Source organism: Scyliorhinus torazame, chromosome 1 (genome assembly GCF_047496885.1).
Source record: "Scyliorhinus torazame isolate Kashiwa2021f chromosome 1, sScyTor2.1, whole genome shotgun sequence".
Lineage (NCBI taxonomy): Eukaryota > Metazoa > Chordata > Chondrichthyes > Carcharhiniformes > Scyliorhinidae > Scyliorhinus > Scyliorhinus torazame.
Window position 1 is genome coordinate 265,661,660 of NC_092707.1, and position 18,884 is coordinate 265,680,543.

An 18,884-nucleotide genomic window follows, 5' to 3' on the forward strand; every position below is an offset into this window, starting at 1 on the left:
ATTGAAACAGTGAATCAAAGTTGGGGGTAGAAAAAAAAACAGCCATTTTTTTCCCATTTCTTGCCATCTTAACAGGTTCTTTTGGAGATAAGGCGTTAAGAAAAAAAAGGCGGCTGAGAATATAAATAACACAATCAACAAACAAAAACAACCATCTAAGAACCTGTGTCGCCTTTGCGACTCTGCTGGGTGGGTGTGTGCACATCATCGAAGATAAATAATTGTGTCATGGACAGTAGCAAAGCAATCTCAAGGGTGTGCACAGGTTTGGGAATTGTGTTTTAACAAGGCATTGTAGTAACAGTCAAATAAAGATGCAATGCTTCAAGTCCACAATAAAATATTTGGAGCGCTCATGAACCATTGTATGCCCAATTGTCTGAACTGTACGCAGAAGAATACTTTTCACTGTACCTCAGTACACATGACAATAAACAAATCCAATCCAATCTAATCCAATCCAATTGTCAGGAAAAGGCGTTGACAAAGCGAAATCCAGACTTGAAGCATTGGTCCCCTTTACTCTCCACAGATGCTGCCAGACCTGCTGAGATTGTGCAGTATTTTCTGTCTTTGTGTATGGGAAAGATTCATGTCGCTTTTCTCTAGGACCACACAGTCGCCAGCCTGACCAACCCCTGGCCACAGCCAACCATAGCCCTCCCCCCCCACCCCCGCCCCCCCCCCCCACCCCCCTCCCCACCCCACCCCCCCGATCCGATGGAAAGCCAGGCTTAACAGGATTCTCTTGAGTAGGGTTCTCTGACTTTCCTGCTTCCCTCCGTATCTGGTACACTAGAGAGTGAAGTGTCGGGCATGGAAATAGAAGCATTTAGACTTGAAATGTTAACCCTGTTTCTCTCTGCTGGTGCTGCCAGATCTGGTGAGTTTATCCAGCATTTCCTGCTTTTATGTCAAAATGCAACTGCGATTATGCACATGCTCTCCAATAGCAACCCGTCAGTCAGGAAATGTCCAGTCCCTGCAAACACAGCGTTGCACCAGGTTAGAAATGGTACTGAAGATTCTGACATGGATTTCTTGTGAAACTCAGGAATCTGCCTCTGGTACAACACTTCTCTTTACTGAAGAGAATGGCATTGATAGTTAAGGACAAGAATGAGCAATCACTGATGAAACCCTCCCCCTTGCTTCAATGGAAATGGAGAAATCAGAGGCAATAACAGGAGAGTGTACTCAGACTTGTGTTTGCTTTACCTTCTAGGGTTACCTGGTGAAAGATTCAGCAACCTTTAGTTGTTACTTGTGCTCTTGGTGAAATGTGTTGGAATGCTGACTCAGAAACACTGATCGACATTCTTTCCTGCCAGTTATTTTTTTGGGAATTCCGAAAGCTGAAGCTTTTCAGCTAAAATGTTGATGCTTGCAATGACACTGATCAGATGCTTCATGTTGTCCTTAAGAGGGAAAGATGATACAATTGTAAAAAGCAAATGGAATTTGGGATATGATCAAGTGTCACGGAAAGTATTAGGAGGTTGTTCCGCTGCTGGTAAACACTATGATCATTGGTGAGTCCCTCATCTCATTTGGATCAACTCTATTAGTAACATCATAATGGAGTTTGAAAATGGCCGAATAAAAGAAAGTAACTATCAAGCCTCTGCCGTCCCTCCCCAACACCGGCGGAATTTTCCAGTTTCACCAAAGTCAAGTCAATTGACTTTTGAACGGCTAACCCTATTCCCTGCTGTGACAGTGCTGTAAAATTACGACCTTTGGGTGCCTCAGGGAGCTGGCCAAGCACAGCATGATAGACGAGACAAAGGCAGTGACCAAAGTGTAGCAGTAAAACGTTAGCAGAACATTTAGCAAGTTTTACTGCGCTGAAGCCTCTGTGTGGCACCACAGGCAGTTTGTATTTGGTTGCTGCAGTAGCCATCTCATGATAAGATATAACAACCTGCGCAATGTGTGTTGCTTAGTGGATATTTCAGTTTGGAATACATATAGGGATGGATTCTCCTCCCCGTCGTGCCACATTTCTACCCCGATCCGCCGGCGGGATTCTCCGTTACGCCAGCCGGTCAATGGGGTTTCCCATTGTGGGGCAGCCCCACGCCATTGGGAAACCCCCGGGGCTGCCGGCAAAACGGAGAATCCCGCCGGAAGAGAATCCCGCCCATAGTCTAGTTACACTGATAGAAACAATCGTTATGGGAGAATTGTGATTAAATTTGGGGTAGCACAGTGGTTAGCACTGCTGCCTCACAGTGCCAGAGACTCAGGTTCGATTCCGACCTCGGGTGATTGCCTGTGTGCAGTTTGCACATTCTCCCCATGTCTGCCTAGGTTTCCTCCGGGTGCGATGGTTTCCTCCCACATCCAAAGATGTGCAGGTTAGGTGGATTGGCCGTGCTAAATTTCCCCAATGTGGTGTTGTGTCATAGGGTGGGAGATTGGGCCTAGTTAGGGTGCTCTTTCGGAGGGTTGGTGCAGACTCGATGGGCTGAATGGCCTCCTTCTGCACTGTAGGGATTCTATGATTCTATGAAATTCAAGAATTTAAAAATGTGTGAGATCATTTGCCAGCAGGGTTCAATAGATCCTTATATTCACTGTGGACATTTCCATGGCAACTCTATTTCATTTTAAAGTGTCATTCATCACAAAACATGCTTTGTGTTACACAAAGAAAACAAAAAATTGCATTTATATAGCACCTTCCACAACCTCAGGACGTTACAGAGCACATTATAGATAGTGAAGCATGTTAGTTGACTTCCGATGGCAACCATGGTGTGATGGGTTGCACATAGGGCAGCTCCTGCTTGAAGACGTAGAAAAGAGCTTTTTTTACCCGATACTAGGTGGAATTTTGATGAAAAGGCGCAGGTGTACGTTGGAGGAGTAGTTTCCCCGGGAAGTGGTATGTCTGCTGGTTACCAAACCCGGCAGAAGACAGTGAGAGACCAAGTTAAAGAGTTGGAGGAGGCCTTGGTGCAGCAGCAGCCAGTGCAAGGGTGGCTGCGGGGAAGGGCTGATGCAAGGTGGAAAGCCCCAGATAGATCTACTGATGGCTTTTATTAAGGAGGAATTCTGGCAGCAGAGGAACAAAAAGCAGGAGGATTGCTCGAAGGCCATCGAAGGAGCTGTGGCACTCCTGAAGAGTTTGATGGAATGGGTGGAGAAGTGTTTGAGATGCAGGGGTCGCATATTCGGGAGATTGAAGGACTAATCTTGGACCACAGCGATCGTGTAGTGGCTCTGGAAGCAGAGGTGGGGCTTCTAGGAGACCTTTGTAAAACGTTGAGGGTAAAGATGGAGGAGCAGAATACCTCGAGAAGGCAGAACGTGGGAATAGTGGGCCTACCTGAAGGAGTGAAAGGTGTAAGTGCCTCGAGGTACGTCTCGAAGATGCTGGCGTGGCTGGTGGTAGAAGAGATTCTAGATAAGGCCCCTGAAGTGGACCAAGCGCACAGGTCCCTGAGGCAGAAGGCTAGAGCCAGAGAGCTGCCGCGAGAAGCGATCATGAGACTACACAAATTTGAGGAGAAAGAGAAGATATTACGTTGGGCCAGGGAGAAGCGTACCTGCGAGTGGCAAGGGAACAAGGTCCGAATTTATCAGGACATCGGAGCCGAGTTGGCAAAACTGGGTTCAATAGGGCCAAGGCAATGCTATACCGGCGGCAGATCAGGTTTGGTGTGCTCTACCCAGCAAAATTATGGATGACGTTTGGAGGCCGGGAGTATTATTTTGAGATCCCAGAAGTGGCCGAAGACTTCATTAAGGAGCATAAACTGGGGGAGAACTAAGTGGACAATGCTTGGGAACCGGGGTGCCGGGACTTTGTAATGGTTGGGAACTGTTCGAAGTGGGTGTAGGGATTGGGGGATTTTCGTCCCCTCAGATTTGGAGGGGTTCTTTTTTGGATTTGCTGTTAACTGTTGAGATTGTAAGGAGTGATACGGGTGAAGGGTTTAAGTTGGGATGAATGGTCTCATCCCCTCTACTGTTTTATGGGACTGTGTGTGCAGCATTTATTTGTTTGCTTTTGGGGGAGGCGGCCTGGGATTCTGGAGAAGTCTTTGTTTGGGTGGGGAGGGTAAGGTCAGCAGGGAGCCTTCTTCCTTGAGCTGAGGAGTAGGGGGAGGGGTGGTCATGGGGGGTGCCTTTGGGCAGGAGCTGTCATGCTAGCAGGTCATGCTGGTGAACGGAAGTGAAGTGGTGGGGGAGAAGGCCGAGAGGGGTGGACGGTGGGGGGGGGGGGGGGGGGGGGGGGAGAGTGGGGGGGGGGAGTGGGGGGGGGAGGAAGAGGGGAGGGGAAGTTATTGACACATGGCAGAGGGTAAGAGATGACATGGTCAGGAGAAAGGGGCCATCTGGGATGGGCTCGGTACAGGTGGAATTAAGGGGGTGGGAGTTAAGTGGGGAAGATGACGGACGGTAGAGGGGGTTGGAGGCGTAAGCCTCCGGTAAGGCTGTAACATGGAATGTCCAGGGACTAAATGGGCCGTTAAAAGTTCACTGGGGTTCGCGCACCTCAGGAGCTTGAAAGCTGGGGTGGTCTTTGTGCAGGAGACGCACCTCCATGTGAAGGACCAGGTAAGGTTAAGGAAGGGGTGGGTCGGGCAGCTTTTTCTCAGTATGTGTTCAGGGGCACAGCAGAGAGGTTTGAGAAAAGATGGGGGATGTTTGTGACCGTGTTTGAGGAGCTGTTCGTCGCAGGGGGGGCGGGGAGGAGGGTGCAAAAGGGGGAAAAAATTGTACAGGCTGTGTAGTTGATTACTCGGGAGTATGTTTCCCAGGGTGTTTGTGGGTGTTTTTGATACATGTTTGTAATAAAATAATTTTTTTTTTGAAAATGAAGCATTTTAGTTACTCACTGTTTTGTACAAAAAGCTCCCAAAAACAGTAATGTAATGAAGACCAGAAAATCAGTTTTTTTGTGTTAACCTGAGAGAACCTCAGTTGAATACTGTTCTGAAAGTCACTTCCTCATGCCAGTGCAGTACTCCTTCAGAACTGTCAGCCATGAATGTTTTAAGCCTGGCGTGGGATTAGAATCAACAACCTTCTGACCGAGAAATGAAAGTGCTACCCCTCCCCAAGCCACTGTTGATATTCCAAATCCTATTCTATCTGTGATCCGGTAGCATCTTAAAGATTCAGACAGCTCACAATATAAAACATAGACACTTCGACCCAGTTAGCCATGGAAGCAAAGTCTCTAATGGTCGTTAAATCTCGCGGGTGGCCAGAATCGGATTTGTGTTGACGAGATCTCAGTTTGAGATCTTACCCGCCTTCCTGTTGGTGATGTTTTTCCATATACTTTAATAAATTTATATGTGATTACTCGACTTGATGCCATACGTCCTACCACCCCTGGTAGCATGGAGTCATGCCGGCGTGAATCAGTACTGGTTTTCAAAAACAAAAACGAGTCGCCATGACAATGCCGGGGGACACCAAGGAGCTTGTAGGTCCCCGGGGCTGAGGGCCAAGGCTGGGCATTGCTCCCTGGCACTCAGGCATTTTCCTCAGCCAGAGGGCGGTTCCAAGGACACATGAAAGGGATACATAAAGGGGGCACATGAAAGAGGCCAGTGCTCTGGCTGTGAGCTCTGGCAGGGGCTTATGTATGATAGTGAGGGAGGGGAGAGAGGGGGGTGCTTAGGTGCCTGTGAGAGGGGGTGCCCTGGTGTTCGGATTGTTGGTGGGAGGATGTCCGACACTTATGGGATCACCGATCTCTGTCGGGGCAGGGTGTCCCGAACTCCATTGGGGAGGTGGGCGCCCCAATCTCTGTGGAGGTACCCAATGCTTGGGGGGGGGGCAGCAATCTCTGTGGGGGGGCCCAATTTCCGTGGGGGTGCCTGGTCTCCGTGGGGGAGGTCCGATCTTCATGGGGGGAGGGGGCACCTTAAATGCAACTTTGAGATAGGAGTGCCCTTTAGAGATGGCACCCCAATGCCCTTCAGAGTCATGGCATCGAGTCAATGCCGGCTCTCTGTGCAGCAATCCAGTCAGTCCCATTCTCCTGAGACTAATCTCAGGGGTGGAGGCAGCCAGGTGGCAGGGTCGCCACCCATCACCATTTACTGCCCGATTAAATGCCCACCTGACGCGAATCATGCCATGGTGGGGGAGCCCATAGAATGTTTCAACGCAGGAGGAAGCCATTTGGCTTGTCATATTCATGCCAGCCACTGCCGCCACAATGCTTTTCTCACTTCATGCCCTCTCACCATAGCTCTGCACATTTTGTTTCTCTTTTGGTGCTCGTCCAAAACCCGATCAGCTGACAACAGCTTCATTTTCTTCCTTTTCTCCCACTCTTTCCCCTTCAATGATCCTTTCGTGTGAATTAAGGTGAGGGATGTTAGTGCTGGGAATAGACCTTTTCCGTTTGAAGTCTCACGTCAAACATTTGGATTAACACACCCTAAGTGTGTTGGGACACCAGCAGACAGAAGCAGAATAATTCATCACATCCGTCGGGACTGCTTTGAACCCTCAACTTTGTGGTGAGAGAAATTGTTGCCCGATTTATTGCGCCACCAATCCTACTCCTTCACAACCTTGACGCTGCATTTTTAATCAAACTCCTCCAAACTTGGCTGAGGATGAACAGAATTGCTTCATTCAACAGGGGACAGTTTTCCTCATTGGAATGCTGACTGGGCCCAGAGCTCTGAGCTGATGCACTGGTAATTTTGTGTGGTTCAGCATTCTCACTAATTCCAATTTCTCTTTTAACCATATTCGCTGCCTCATTTTATGCCTGTGCACCTGACAATTGCATAAATGCAGCGCAGCAGCAAACACACTTTATCAGTTGTTTGCAAACCATTTGTTAACTGTTGCTGACTTCTGCTTGTGTCACAGTCATGTATTCCTTGATTTGTCATATGCTCTTGCTCTTTAACTCAGCCAGTATGTACGCACACTCAATCATTTCCAGCTAATTGTTTTTAAATGTGCTTTGTGTGGTGGGAAGTTTCCTGTATTCTGCCCAAACATTCTTCATTGTTTTGGATGAAAAAATTCACAGGCCCACAGTAAAAGCTGAAAGCGAATATTTAAGGGTTATGTTTGCACTGTGTCAGGGAGGGTCCTGTGTCAATATCAGGTTATATTGGTTGCATTTGGCTGGCTACAGTTGCTGGTCCATCTGCTGCTGCAGATGCAAAAAAAAAGCGAGTTCTAACCTTTTTGTCCTTGATACCTTCCTTTTTTGGCCAGAACTATCAGTGCTTTTGATGGAGGAGATTGCGAGATCCATTTTAAAAAAAAAATAATTTTGGGGATGGGGGCATCGCTGGCCGGCCAGCATTTAGTGCCCATCCCTAATTGCCCTTCAGAAGGCGGTGGTGAGTTGCCTTCTTGAAACGCTGCAATCCATGTGGTGTAGGTACACCCACTGTGCTGTTAGGAAGGGTGTTCCAGAATTTTGACCCAGCGACAGTGAAGGAACGGCGGTATATTTCCAAGTCAGAATGGTGTGTGACTTGGAGAAGAAAGTCCAAGTGATGGTAAGGGGCCTTGGTGAGTTGCTGCAGTGCATCTTGCAGATGGTACACATGGCTGCCACTGTGCTTCAGTGGTGGAGGGATTGAATGTTGGTACATAGGGTGCCAATCAAGCAGGCTGCTTTGTCCTGGATGGTGTCGAGCTTCTTGAGTGTTGTTGGAGCGGCACTCATCCAGGCAAATGGAGAGTATTCCATTACACTCTTAACTTGTCCCTTGTAGATGGTGGACAGGCTTTGGGGACTCAGGATTCCTAGCCGGTTTTGGTTAGCAGGTGGGTCAATTTTAAGACAATTGTCCAAAGAGCCAGGAAGATTGTGAGGAGAAATGTTTTTTAACAGCCATTTGTTATGGCCTGGAATGCACTGGAAAAGGGCTTCAGAGGCGAGGAGCATGTGCAAGTTGATGAAGACATGCTCAATTAGGCAATTTACATGGCGAGGGGCAGTGAATTTCTTTGTGGTATACACACCCAGCAGGATCACAAATCAATAGCAATTCTCCGCTGGGGCGAGAACATAGGGTGGGATTCTCCATTGGCCACCGGCAAAATCGGGGCATGCGATCATGTGGAGAATAGCCAAAATCGCGGCAGGCGCTGGTTTGACGCTGAATCGCAATACTACACCTCCTCGAAAACAGTGTCATTGCGATACACGCCATGCGTAGTTGAAACCCCGTTTGCATCTCATTAGTGGGCCCACCCACGATGCTCCGCCTCCGATGGGCCGAGTTGCCAACGCCGCGGTCCACGTGTGGTCTCAACAATCGGGAACCTGTTGTGGTGGCTGCTGAGAGAGAGAGAGGGCGTACGGTGTCCAGCACCGCCATACTTCACCGACAACAGTCATGCCACTGGCCGTGAGGGGCTTCTGCCTGGGCCGGGGGGAGTAGTGGGGGGTGGCCAGGAGGTGGATTGGGGGTGGGGGTGGGCATGTACGCAACACCATTACCGCAGCCCGCAAGGCAGCCATGCGGCTGTGCATGCCGCTGACATTTAGCTCTCAACCCGGTGCCCTGGGTTCGATAGGTGACCCCCCGGGGCACCTGCCTAGGTGCCAGCTGGCCCCAGCCAGCCCATTGTGCTGGGTGCTACAGCACAACCTGTCCCATCTTTTCGGTCACTGTCAGTGTGTGTGTGGGGGGTGTATAGTTTAAGTGCAGCTGCAGCTGCAGCTTGTCAGTCCTGCCAGTGTCTATCACGGACTCGGCACCGTTTTTTGTGTATATAGATTATAGAGTATATAGAACACACAGTGCAGAAGGAGGCCATTTGGTCCATCGAGTCTGCACCGACCCACTTAAGCCCTCACTTTCCACCCTATCCCCGTAAACCAATAACGCATCCTAACCTTTTTTGGTCACTAAGGGCAATTTAGCATGGCCAATCCACCTATCCTGCACGTCTTTGGAGTGTGGGAGGAAACCGGAGCACCCGGAGGAAACCCACGCAGACACGGGGAGAACGTGCAAACTCCGCACAGACAGTGACCCAGCAGGGAATCGAACCTAGGACCCTGGTGCTGTGAAGCCACAATGCTATCCACTTGTGCTACCGTGCTGCCCGTGTACTCTGCTTGTGCTCCACCGGACGCCGGTGCCAGCTGGTAGCGGAATCGGTGCGGGTATGGCCTATTCTTCTGACGTGGAACTCCATGGAACCTCCGTTGACTTCAGCACTTAGACTCAGAAATGGAGAATCCAGCCCATAGTCTCTCAAACTGAGAATCCTGCCCAGCGTATTTTGAAACCTGGAAGGATAAATGTGCTGTGTGTGCACATAACTATTTACCCGCTGATTTCAAATTACTCAGTCCGACAAGTTGAGTTTAAACACAAATGCATTCATAGAACATAGAACATAGAACATAGAACATTACAGCGCAGTACAGGCCCTTCGGCCCTCGATGTTGCACCGACCTGTGAAACCACTCTAAAGCCCATCTACACTATTCCCTTATCGTCCATATGTTTATCCAATGACCATTTGAATGTCCTTAGTGTTGGCGAGTCCACTACTGTTGCAGGCAGGGCATTCCACGCCCTTACTACTCTCTGAGTAAAGAACCTACCTCTGACATCTGTCTTATATCTATCTCCCCTCAATTTAAAGCTATGTCCCCTCGTGCTAGACATCACCATCCGAGGAAAAAGGCTCTCACTGTCCACACTATCCAATCCTCTGATCATCTTGTATGCCTCAATTAAGTCACCTCTTAACCTTCTTCACTCTAACAAAAACAGCCTCAAGTCCCTCAGCCTTTCCTCATAAGATCTTCCCTCCATACCAGGCAACATTCTGGTAAATCTCCTCTGCACCCTTTCCAATGCTTCCTATAATGCGGCGACCAGAATTGCACGCAATACTCCAAATGCGGCCGCACCAGAGTGTTATATAGCTGCAACATGACCTCATGGCTCCTAAACTCAATCCCTCTACCAATAAAAGCTAACACACCGTACGCCTTCTTAACAACCCTCTCAACCTGGGTGGCAACTTTCAGGGATCTATGTACATGGACACCGAGATCTCTCTGCTCATCCACACTGCCAAGAATCTTACCATTAGCCCAGTACTCAGTCTTCCTGTTATTCCTTCCAAAATGAATCACCTCACACTTTTCTGCATTAAACTCCATTTGCCACCTCTCAGCCCAGCGCTGCAGCTTATCTATGTCCCTCTGTAACTTGTAACATCCTTCCGCACTGTTCACAACTCCACCGTCTTTAGTGTCATCTGCAAATTTACTCACCCATCCTTCTACGCCCTCCTCCAGGTCATTTATAAAAATGACAAACAGCAGTGGCCCCAAAACAGATCCTTGTGGTACACCACTAGTAACTGGACTCCAGTCTGAACATTTCCCATCAACCACCACCCTTTGTCTTCTTCCAGCTAGCCAATTTCTGATCCAAACTGCTAAATCACCCTGAAGCCCATGCCTCCGTATTTTCTGCAGTCGCCTACCATGGGGAACCTTATGAAACGCTTTACTGAAATCCATATACACCACATCAACTGCTTTACCCTTATCCACCTGTTTGGTCACCTTCTCAAAGAACTCTATAAGGTTTGTGAGGCACGACCTACCCTTCACAAAACCGTGTTGACTATCTCTAATCAAATTATTCCTTTCCAGATGATTAAACATCCTATCTCTTATAAACCTTTCCAAGATTTATCCCACAACAGAAGTAAGGCTCACTGGTCTATAGTTACTAGAGTTATCTCTACTCCCCTTCTTGAACAAGTGGACAACATTTGCTATCCTCCAGTCTTCTGGCACTATTCCTGTAGACAAAGATGACTTAAATATCAAGGCCAAAGGCTCAGCAATCTCCTCCCTAGCTTCCCAGAGAATCCTAGGATAAATCCCATCCGGCCCAGGTGACTTATCTATTTTCACACTTTCCAGAATTGCTAACACCTCCTCCTTATGAACCTCAAGCCCTTCTAGTCTAGTAGCCTGAATCTCAGTATTCTCCTCGACAACATTGTCTTTTTCCTGTGTGAATACTGACAAAAAATATTCATTTAGCACCTCTCCTATCTCCTCGGACTCCAAGCACAACTTCCCACTACTGTCCTTGACTGGCCCTACTCTTACTCTAGTCATTCTTTTATTCCTGACATATCTATAGAAAGCTTCAGGGTTATCCTTGATCCTACCTGCCAAAGACTTCTCATGTCCCCTCCTGGCTCTTCTTAGCTCTCTCTTTAGGTCCTTCCTAGCTAACTTGTAACTCTCGAGCGCCCTAACTGAACCTTCATGTCTCATCTTTACATAAGTCTCCTTCTTCCTCTTGACAAGTGTTTCGACTGCTTTAGTAAACCACGGTTCCCTCACTCGACCACTTCCTCCCTGCCTGACAGGTACATACTTATCAAGGACACGCAGTAGCTGTTCCTTGAACAAGCTCCACATTTCCATTGTGCCCATCCCCTGCAGTTTTCCTCTCCATCCGATGTATCCTAACTCTTACCTCATCGCATCATAATTGCCTTTCCCCCAGAAATAACTCTTGCCCTGCGGAATATACCTATCCCTTTCCATCACTAAAGTAAACGTAATCGAATTGTGGTCACTATCACCAAAGTGCTCACCTACCTCCAAATCTAACACCTGTCCTGGTTCATTACCCAGTACCAAATCCAATATGGCCTTGCCTCTCATTGGCCTATCTACATACTGTGTCAGGAAACCCTCCTGCACACATTGGACAAAAACGGACCCATCTAATGTACTCGAACTATAGCGTTTCCAGTCAAAATTTGGAAAGTTAAAGTCCCCATAACAACTACCCTGTTACTTTTGCTCTTTTCCAGAATCATCTTTGCAATCCTCTCCTCTACATCTCTGGAACTTTTCGGAGGCCTATAGAAAACCCCTAACAGGGTGACCTCTCCTTTCCTGTTTCTAACCTCAGCCCATACTACCTCAGTAGACGAGTCCTCATCAAACGTCCTTTCTGCCACCGTAATACTGTCCTTGACTAACAATGCCACCCCTCCTCCTCTTTTACCACCTTTCCTGAGCTTACTGAAATATCTAAATCCCGGCACCTGCAACAACCATTCCTGTCCCTGCTCTATCCATGTCTCCGAAATGGCCACAACATCGAAGTCCCAGGTACCAACCCATGCCGCAAGTTCACCCACCTTATTCCGGATGCTCCTGGCATTGAAGAAGACACACTTTAAACCACCTTCCTGCCTGCCGGTACACTCCTGCACCTTTGAAACCCTATTCAATACCTCACTACTCTCAACCTCCTGTATACTGGAGCTACAATTCAGGTTCCCAAGCCCCTGCTGAACTAGTTTAAACCCTCCTGAAGAGCATTAGCAAATTTCCCCCCAGAATATTGGTACCCCTCTGGTCCAGGTGCAGACCATCCCGTTTGTAGAGGTCCCACCGACCCCAGAATGAGTCCCAATTATCCAGAAATCTGAAACCATCCCTCCTGCACCATCCCTGTAGCCACGTGTTCAACTCCTCTCTCTCCCTATTCCTCGTCTCGCTATCACATGGCACGGGTAACAATCCAGAAATAATAACTCTGTTTGACCTAGATCTAAGTTTCCACCCGAGCTCCCTGAATTCCTGCCTTACATCCCCATCCCTTTTCCTACCTATGTCGTTGGTACCTATGTGGACCACGACTTGGGGCTGCTCCCCCTCCCCCTTAAGGATCCCGAAAACACGATCCGAGACATCACGCACCCTGGCACCTGGGAGGCAACACACCAACCGTGAGTCTCTCTCGTTCCCACAGAATCTCCTATCTATCCCCCTAACTATGGAGTCTCCAATGACTAATGCTCTACTCCTCTCCCCCCTTCCCTTCTGAGCAACAGGGACAGACTCTGTGCCAGAGACCTGTTCCCCATGGCTTAACCCTGGTAAGTCATCCCCCCCAACATTATCCAAAGCAGTATACTTGTTACTAAGGGGAACGGCCACAGGGGGTCCCTGTACTGACTGCTTCCTCCCAGCCCCTCTCACCGTCACCCATCTATCTTTATTCTTCGGAGTAACTACATCCCTGAAGCTTCTATCTATTCGTTTTCATTGTGATAAAGACCCATCCAGGTAAAAATATTTTAAAAAGTAAACACATGGCCTGACTCTCACAACACACACACAAGCATGTAAAATCATAAGTTATACAGTAGAGGAGGTTAATCTTTGGCCAAATTAAGATTCAATGATAAAGGGAATATGCATAGAGAATTCAGTGACTATGAGTCCTTTACTGATGTTTTTGTCTTTAAACCTGGTAGTCCTTTGTCTTATCTGAAAAATATTCTCCAAAATTTCTCTGTTGTAGTTGTCATGATATCCAGATCAGCATATCATGGTGCAACCACACACACACTGATGGACAGGTAGTTGGACCAACCAACACACACACAACATCGCAGCCAATCACCAGTGAGAGTACACGCACTATAAAACAGGGAACACCACAGTTCCCACTCATTCTACCAGGAGATAGCTCAGAGCACAGAGCTCACAGCGCGCCACTCAGACATAGACCATGTGCTGAGTGCCTCACTAAGATAGTGATAGGGCTGGGTCCACAGGTTAGCTGGTGAAGCACGAACCTAAGCCAGCAGTTAGTAGTTGTCGTTGTTTAAGACAATAAAACAGAGTTGTACCATCTACAGCCGTGTTGGATCATTTGTGCATCGGAACACCCAACACGACAGTAGTATCACATAAGCAGGCAGAGTGTGAGGAGAAATGTTTTTGAACAGCCATTTGTTGTGGCTTGGTTGCTGTCTTCAGATGTTTCTTACCTATACTGTGCCAAAAGCAACAGGTGCTGTAATTAAAGACATTTCAAAATGGTGATCTCACTTACTTGACCCTTCTCTCAATCATGATATGAATGTTCAACAGAAGGTAATTGATTAGTTCATGTCGGGACAGACCTTGGCTATTGTGATCCAGCCTAGGTGATTAAAACTTTAAAGTTCAAGCCATCACTTCTAAATGGCCTATTTCTCCCTATGATTAGCTGGGAAGAACATAGCGACACCACCAATGTAACCATCGTCTCTCGACTTTATGTCCCGGCCCGATGAAACAGAATGTGGCTTTTCCCATGATGCAAATGGTGCCAATCATTTTACGTTTCAGTCCACCCTTGAAGTAATCCTTGACATTAGCAGGTGCAAAATTCCACAGATGGGTTACCTGCACATGTCCTAATTGTAATCCACATTGGAAACGTCCAAATGTGACTAATTTGCATTTGCAGTACGTGTCAGGTGACTTTTGGCAGCCCCTTTTATAGTGCTCCCCCTTTTATAGTGTGTGTGCTCTTACTAGTGATTGGCTGCGATGTTGTGTGTGTGCTGGTTGGTCCAAATGCCTGTCCATCAGTGTGTGTGTGATTGCACCATGATATGCTGATCTGGATATCATGACACATATGTGAGTCCAGCAGATTAAATTGAAATTTAATATTTGACATCAACAGTTGCTGGGTCTGACGAGGGATTGGAGAAAATTTGTGTAGAGCATAAACCCTGGCATAGATCTTTTATACACATGATATAACTCAAAGTATTTTTTTTACAGTGCCCTTTCAATCGAAAATTAAATTCGAGCTGCAAATTTTAGGGTAAAGGGCCCTTATAGATGTTATCTTTGGAAAGTGAAAAAATATTGTGCAAGATTCTCCGGAAATATTTCCAAGTGTTGTAGCGAGCGGGGATTGCCCTGAGTTTCCTGGAGCCCGGCCCAGCGAAACTTGCAATGCCATTCGATGTTAATTGGTCCACTTAAGGAGGCCTCAAGGGCTTCCCACTGCAAATAACGCCTTGCCAGACGATTCGCCGGGACCACACTCGCCGACCCCCCCCCCGCTAACAAGGTCGGGCAGCATTTAAAGTGCACGTGCTCAGCCAACCCCAGCCAGCTCACAAGAATGGCACTGAGGAGACCGGCCCCATGATTCAGGGGTGTTGCCCTGGGGAGGCTCCTGGACGCAATGGATACCAGAAGAGATGTCCTGTTCCTCCGGGGGTCCCGGAGGGTGAGCCACAGGGCAGCCAGTGCTGCCTGGGACGAGGTGGCGGCAGCCGTTAGTTCCAGCAGTATGACCAAGAATACTGGCCAGCAGTGCAGGAAGAAGGTCAATGGCCGACACCGGGCAGCACGACTGAGTAGGCACCAACGCCCCCCCCCCCCCCCCCCCCAAGGGAGCATCCACCCCCGACTCTCCAAGTGACCTCAAGCCCTCCCTCCCATTTCGCCCCAAACCCACCTTAACACTCCCTCTCCCACCACTGAAACATGCGTGTGGCTAATGATGCCCTCTCTGTGTCCCCTCAGGAAAAGCTCTCCCATAATCAGCGGGAGAGGGCCCAGACTGGTCTGGGGTGCAGGAATTGAGAATCATAGAACATAGAACATAGAACAATACAGCGCAGTACAGGCCCTTCGGCCCACGATGTTGCACCGAAACAAAAGCCATCCAACCTACACTATGCCATTATCATCCATATGTTTATCCAATAAACTTTTAAATGCCCTCAATGTTGGCGCGTTCACCACTGTAGCAGGTAGGGCATTCCACGGCCTCACTACTCACATCTCACAATCACTACTCACAATCCTCACATCCTTTGAGGAGTGGGCTCTGGAGGTGACTGGTGTGGCTGAGGACTGTTGCTAACTTTCTCCTTGGTTCAATTGCTCTGTTTTATTACCTTTTGCTCTTGAGTCGCCAGGTATCTTTCTGATACCGCCACGAAGTTCAAGTCCGAGTAATGATCAATAACCCAATACACCGATTAGTAAGATTCAAATCAAAGCACATTTATTATACACAGTAATCGCTACTCATGCACAAATTCTACATCTAAGCTACTTCCATAACTAACAGGCCTATACTTAACTTCGGACTGGCCCACCAGGTAAGAGGAACAAATGGCCTTTCGTTCGGGTTCTGAGTCTGCGGGTACGGATTGGTAGCTAGTAGCGCCTATCTCGTAGTGAGCGTTGAATTAAGACTTACTTCTGTCGGGGGTCACTGCACCGGTCACGGTCAATGTTGGTTCGTGTTGCTGGGTGACCCGGGCAGGACGCAGAGGTGAAGAGAGCTGAAGAGAGCTGAAGAGAGCGATTTGAACTTGGGGCTTAACTCTTATAGTCCCCAGGGGCTTCCTGCCTTTCGGGGCGGACCCTGTACCTGGTCCCAAGTGATTGTCCCAATCGCGTGGTTCGATTTCTCCAATACTGGAGCAGTTCCCTGATCGATGGGCGGTCTTGAGGTGCTCGTTCACCTCTTTTGTGTTGGCTCCTGCTGGCTCCGAGGAGTCTGGCTTTGCTATGTGTGTCCAAAATGTTACTTATTGTTCCCGGGGATTGCTCATCAGTATGCAGATGGCTGCTACATTGTTATGTTGATGGTCACTGGTATCGATGTTGTCTGGCCTTTACAGAGGTACATACACAGCAAACCTGCAGCTGCTGGTTTCTGTCTATGTTGGCTGACTTTCCCATCAGCCTTTGCCGTTCACCATTTTAAATCGGGTGCTGGCCAATTTAGGTGGCTACACGCCCTCCTTGTGATCCTAACGCGAAGCGTGAAGGATCACGTAACTACGTTGCTTTCCATTCCCTGACCTGGGGAGCACTTCTTTCATGGCCTCTACACTGACCATAACTATGCAAAAAAATGTTAACTGACAATTCTAAGGGGCGCTATGTCAAACAGGGACATGCATTACAAAACAATAAAAAAAGTGGGAACCTCTAGCTATCCTTAATATGCTACTCTCACTCAAACATTTCATCACTCTAACTTCCTCAGCCATACAAACAAAATCATAGCAGTCTATGCACATTTTTCCTGGCTTGGCAGTCAAGCTCAGGATCGTACAATTGCTCATGAACATTTCTTTACATTTCTTTATTTATAATAAAACCGCAAATGAATGCTCTTTATTATAGATCGCGGGGGTCGGGTGTCTGGTCGTACCCGAAAATAGGGGATCTGATCCTATATACTGGGGTGCGAGCGCGGTGGGCTCTCCTTCTCCATTTTCTTAGACGCCTAGTTTGCACGATGCCGCAGAGTATCGCCAATACCAACAAGGATTCTATCACGTAGAACAGGGAATACCAGGTTATAAACCTGTCACACCAGGATGATGTGGTGTCGCTTGTGACTGGGCTCTGGGTACTGTGGGGAAGTGAGTCATTAATTGCTGCGGGGCTTGAGGTCATGGGGTTCGCGTTCGCGCACAACCAAATGTCCATTATCATGATGCCCAATCCGGAGGATGTCCTCATGGTGCGTCTTCTTTCACGTCTCTTCTCTTCTCTTCCCTTCTTGTCTCCGGTCCTGGAGCTTCTGGAGTTCTGTGGAAACAAGCATAGTGTCTGTTACTATCTTGGTTTAACATCTCGTACGATAGTCTGTCTGTCCTTTAGTGCCAATTACTCCCTTTATAATTGGTCACTATGTGTGACTCCCTCATTTTCTTTTCTTCAAAAAACGAATTTTAGGACAAGACACACATACAGATAATGAACAAGTGCGAGCCGTCTCGCAGACTGTGCGGTTTACCATCCAAATGTTTCAGGATGTAAATAGCATGTGGTTGGCAACCTAAGGGTTACCTGAAACAAACAGAACGTTTGAACTAAAATTTCCAAAATAAGGTTCGTATGGGCCGCGGCAGGTAAGAGTTGGATGGAGTCCCCGGGTCGGACGGCTACCAATGCCGTGTCTCCCCTACCCGAGCGTAGTTGACCAGAGGGGGGTTCCCAGGCAGGGCGGGTCCCAAGCCGTTTCTCCACTGCCTGAGCAACCGACAAGAAAGGGCAAAAAATGTAGTCATCGTGGTGGGGCTGCCGTAGTGGTTCTGCCCTCGAATCAGAAGGGCAGTTTTGAACGGACGTGTGGTATCTGTCGACAGACGAGTTCCGCTGAACTGGCGTCTGGGACAGTAGCAAGTCTCTGTGGGCAACTCCTCAGAGGTTTCAGCTGAAAAGGCGTGGGGCTGTGGAATTTTCTTTTTCCTGTCTGACATACAACATTTAACAAAACTCTACAAACAACATAAAACATGCTGCAGGTTCCATCAGAAAGGACAACACTTCTCCCAAGCGGTTCCTTTAACACATCATCTGGACACCTCATTTATCGGTTGCGAACAGGGTCGCAAAGGGGTTCTCGTTCTAGGAGTCAGACTCAAGGTCGTCATCTTCTCCCAGATGCCAAACTCTTGAGTGTATCAAGGCTGAAAGGGCTGCTTGGTATGATTTGGGGTCGCTCTCGTTGTTTCGGACGAGTCTGTATGAGTTGTCTCTGTGCCAATAGGTGGTGTCTAGCTATGTGGGGACGGAATCGGGGTCGTCATGGTAGGTCGGTGGTCGGTGGTGGGGTTTGTTCAGGGAAGTGATCATGAAGGGATCACGCGAATCGTGGTCAGATTCGCTGGGTGTGGGTCCTGTTGCATGGGGATAGTAGGGAGGCGTGCTGTGGCTATCGTCCAAGTCACAGTCGCTGTCTCTGCTGCTGCAGTCTGTGGGCATTCCGGGGCGGAGTGGATATTTAGGGGGTGGAGTCGAGGTCGAGTCCGTGGCTGGGCTGGACGTGTTGGGGGATGATAGGGTTACGTTGGCTGTGGGCGGGATGTGCTGTGTCGAGCATGACATGGTGTGAGTGGTTAGACTGTGTTCCATATGCCTTCAGCTGGTTGATATGGAACCACGCAGTCTTTCCGTCGGGATACTTTATCTTGTATACGGAAGGGCTTACTTTGTCCGCAATGGAGTACGGACCCGAGTACTTTGGTGACAGGAATGTGCTGGGGTTGTATACGGAGAGCATGACTTGCTGTCCTCCAATGTACTCAGT

General features: G+C 48.3%; 1 long non-coding RNA gene across 1 annotated transcript in view; it reads left to right on the forward strand.

Annotated features, from left to right (window-relative positions):
• The first annotated feature begins 777 nt into the window (after positions 1 to 777).
• LOC140423785 (uncharacterized) overlaps positions 778 to 18,884 on the forward strand; it is a 63,942-nt gene continuing 45,835 nt past the window's right edge. The window contains exon 1 of the long non-coding RNA XR_011947652.1: positions 778 to 883. This is a non-coding gene — a long non-coding RNA (uncharacterized lncRNA). The remainder of the gene's footprint in view (positions 884 to 18,884) is intronic.